Source organism: Heptranchias perlo, chromosome 16, assembly GCF_035084215.1.
Source record: "Heptranchias perlo isolate sHepPer1 chromosome 16, sHepPer1.hap1, whole genome shotgun sequence".
Taxonomy (NCBI): Eukaryota; Metazoa; Chordata; class Chondrichthyes; order Hexanchiformes; family Hexanchidae; genus Heptranchias; species Heptranchias perlo.
Window position 1 is genome coordinate 48,346,221 of NC_090340.1, and position 4,695 is coordinate 48,350,915.

The window sequence follows — 4,695 nt, forward strand, 5'->3', positions numbered from 1 at the left end:
GTCCTAATTTCCTCCTGTGGCTCGGTGCCAAATGCTCCTGTGCAGTGCTACATAAATGCAAGTTGTTGAGCAAGTTGCTTCCTACTCTTCACACAAAATGGCACCTCTTAAATAAGGACATTACTGGGTCCTGTCAGTTTGCTGGTACAGTTGGCCTTTGGCAGCAATTTGTAAACGACTGGTACACCACTAACAGGCTCCTCCCTTTACTTTGCATTCAAGGTGAAGAATATTAGTGCTAAGCAACAGTATTTTTAATTCATTATACTTGTGTGCAACACTCCTGGGTTAGACATCACACTGGTTAAATGTAGAATAATGCTTCATCTACAGCGCCACAACTTGATTCTTGTGTCAGAGAAACACTCGTTTTCAGATTTCCACACCAGCCATCCTTCTGGGACTCTTTTGCTGTCGATTAGTGCTGGAAGTCTTTAGTTGTGTTGCAGTTCAAATTTACAATGAATTGAAGTGAGATTTATTGAATCCACCAGTTTAAAATCTTTAAAGCTGAGGGACTTCAGTCCAAGTAATTTGGGCTGAATTTGAACTGTAGTTCTACAGTTGAAAGAATCATGCTATAATCTAACGCATAATCTGTTCCCAATTTTCAAATGTCCCCATTCCTTGCACTTGCAGATTCTCTAAAACTGGCTGTCTTTTTCACATTAGGTTTTCTGCACATACCACTTCTTAAACATTTTAGTTATAGTATTCAGATGTACATCTCAACTGAGATTAAAATGAAATAAAAAGATAATGCTGGAAATACTCAGGTCAGACAGCATCTGTGGAGAGAGAAATAGAGTGAAAGGTCATTGATCTGAAACATTCATCAAAACTGGAAGAAGTTAGAGATTTAACAGTTTATAAGTACAGAGCAAGGGAAGAAAAGGGAGGGAGGGGATTAACAAAAGGGAAGGTCTACTCTAGGGCAGGAGTGATTAAATAACAAAAGGGATGTTGCAAGGCCAAAGTGGGTGGTAATGGACTAAGTGAAGAAACAAAAGATGGGTCTAGAGGAGCTGTAAATGGCAACAGCGGAATCATTACCAGCGGGGGGGGTGATTTTAAACCCCAAGAACGGATGGGTTGGGAGTTGAAAATAGTTGTTTTTTGGGTCACGACCGCAACCCAGCTTTAGTTCTGGGTTTAATGTCGGCGCGTAAAAGTACAGACTTCCCACAGGGAATGCAAAGTCTGAAAATGTGGTTGCGACCCAAAAAAACCAACTATTTTCAACTCCTACCCACACGTTCTTGGGATTTAAAATCACCCCCCTGCTGTCCAAAAAAATGGGAGCAGCAGTTATGAAGTTGTTGAAATCAATGTTGATCCTCAGAAGGTTGTAAAGTGCCTAATTGAAAGAAGAGGTGTTGTTCAAGTTTCCAATAAGCAGCATTGGAACAGTGTAAGAGGCTGGGGTCTGAGTGGGAGTGGGCTGGAGAGTTAAAACGGCAAGCAACCGGAAGTTCAGTCACACTTAGAGTGAATGGAAATGTTCAGCAAAGTAATCACCCAATTGGTGTTTGGTCTCCCCAATGTAGAGACTGCATCATGAGCAGCAGATACAGTATACAGTTGAAAGTACAAGTAAATCGCTGTTTCACCTAGGAGTGTTTGGGGCCTTGAATGGTGGGAAGGAAAGAGGAGAAAGGGTAGGTGTTGCATCTTGTGTGCTTGCACGGGAAGGTGCCGGGGAAAAGGAGTGGACGTTAGGGAGTGATGGAAAAGTGGACCAGGGTGTCACGGAGGGAACAGTCCCTTTGGAATGCTGGGAGGGGAAGATGTGTTTAGTGGTGGTATCATGCTGGAGGTGGAAGATGATTCGTTGAATGTGGTGGGGTGGAAGGTGAAGATAGGGGGGGACCCAATCATGGTTCTGGGAGGGAAGGAAAGGGGTGAGGGCAGAAGTTTGGGAAATGGGACAGAGTCTCCTGTCAGCCACAGTGGAGGGGAATCTGATTCAGGAAAAAGGAAAATATCAGAAGCACTGGTGTAGAAGGTGGCATCGTCAGAACAGATGCGACGAAGACTGGGAAAATGGAATAGAGTCCTTACAGGAAGTGGGGTGGGAGGAAGTGAAACCAAAGTAGCTGTGGGAGTTCGTGGGCTTATAGTAGATATTGGTGGATAGCCTGTCCCCAGAAATGGAGAGAGAGAAGTTGAGGAAGGGAAGAGTCGAAGATAGACCATGTGAAGGCAAGATGGGTGGAAATTGCAAGTAAAGTTGATGACATTTTCCAGTTCGGGGTAAGAACAGGAAGCCTAACCAACACAGTTATCAATGTACCAGTAAAAGAGGTTTGGGAGGGGACCTGAGTGGGACTAGAACAAAGAATGTTCTATGTATCCCACAAATAGGCAGGCATAGCTAGGACCTATGCAGGTTCCTGTAGCCCTTTATTTCTATATTCCTTTTATTTAGAGGAAGTGAGTGGAATCAAAAGGAGAATTTGTTCAATATGACAAGTTCAGCCAGGCGGAGGGGGGGTGGTGGTGGTGGTGGTGGTGGATGGGGACTGGTTGGGCCTCCTTTCAAGGAAGAAGCGGCAGGCCCGTAGGCCGTCCTGGTGGGGATGGAGGTGTAGAGGGACTGGACATCCATGGTTAAATTATTTTGTTTTATTTGTAATTTAATGTTTTGAAAAATGCCTTGTTTGTAATGAAGCCATTGGTGCATCAATGTTGATGCATTTTAGCAATGTCACTACACTAAGCAAAACACTACATACCTCTGCATTTCATTTAAAACTGCATATTAGGGTTTCCTAATTTTTGGGACAATTCATGCTGAGTTCACCATGGAGTAATCTGGAGAAGAAGCTAGGACCTCCTTCACAGGGAAGGGTGGGGGGAAGCAAAGTCATTGTCAGACTGTTTAAGTATTTCCAAGAAGCAAGTTTTAAAGCAGCGCTAGGGAAAGCTGGAAGCAAGTCAGCAAGGGATGCTAAAGAACATGGCAAGGCCCAATTAATGAAGATGCTTTAATGAATGATCCTACTTTCAAAAAAAAATAGGAAGTGGTGAGAAAATTGAATGGTGCATCGTGCATTTGTAAAGTCACAATCATACAGCACAGAAAGGGGCTATTCAGCCCATCGTGGAAGAGCTATCCACTTAGTCCCAGTCCCCTGTTCTATCCCTGTAGTCCTGCAAACTTTTCCTTTTAAGTGTATATCCAATTCCCTTTTGAAAGTTACTACTGAATTTGCTTCCACTACCCTTTCAGGTAGTGCATTCCAGAGCAGAACTCTCCCCAGGTTCTTTTGCTAATTATCTTAAATCTGTGTCCTCTTGTTATCAACCCTCCTGCTAGTGGAAATAGTTTCTCCCTATCTACTTGATCAAAACCCTTCCTAATTTTGAACACCTCCATTTAATCTCCCCTCAACCTTCCCTGCTTTAAGGAGAACAATCTCAGCTTCTCTAGTCTCTCCACATCATTCTAGTAAATCTCCATCCTCTCCAAGGCCTTGACATCCTTCCTAAAGTGTGGGCCCAGAATTGGACACAATACTCCAGCTGAGACCTAACCAGTGATTTATAAAGGTTTAGCATAACTTCCTTGCTTTTGTACTCCATGCCTCTAAAGTCAGGGATCCTGTATGCTTTTTTGAACAGCTGTATTATCTTGTCCTGCCACCTTCCAAGATTTGTGCATTTTTTTAATATAATGTTAGATAAATTAAAATGTTTCTAGTACATGTGTTCACAAAGTTAAATCCAAAATAATGAGCAAAGATTATTTCAACACTTTCCAACACATGGGGACAAAATGTGTAAAATTCAATGTGCTTTCTGGCCTGACTCTTTGTTCTAAAGAACTTTACCTATGCCAGTGCAAAATGAGATACAAATTCCATTAATATTACAATAAAACAGATGTTCTAAAAAGAACTGGAGACACAAATGCCAACAATGTAATGGTCTGGAATTGTTTTAAACTTCTGGTATCATCAGAGTATAATTTAAAAACAGAAGCACACTATCAGGATTGTAGTGAACTGTGATTATACTTGTTTTTGGCACAAATCTGGATTGGAGGTATCTGCAGCAGTATTGTGTTGGTACCATTAAATACCAAATAGAATAGGTTCCAGTGAGTTGTGATTCATAAGACATTTTTGACACTGATGTAGATCTCAAATTATGACTGGTCCATTTTTTTTCTTTTTGAACTCAGACTTTCTAAATGTACAGACGTTTCAACCAATTTCAAATACCACAAAATTAAATAAAATTTGTACAAAATTAATTTCAAGTAGCTTTAAAGTAACAAAAGACTTCAACATATTTCTGTGAGCATACAGTGGATTTATTATGGAGTTCTGATCACAGCATAGCTATGACATTATTACAGAAGATAAAATCACAACTGTTAAGCTGTTAAAACAATAGAGTAGACTTTTTATGGAACAATGATCTTGTTGGGACAAAAAGTCAAAATAGCAGAAAAAAACAAGAATATTTTGTCAAGAGTGTAAGTATCAGAAAAACATCACACTATATTTTTGAAAGGGCCCAGAGCATATGATAGTGTAGTATGCAAATTAAATGTTGGCCGATTGTTCAGTTTGAGGACTGCTTCTTGACTTTTTGTTTGTCAGGTGACTGAATAGCAAATATGTTGTATAAAACCAACTAACTGGAATCTTTTACAACAGTGACAATCTAAAGTATTTTAAGAAGAGG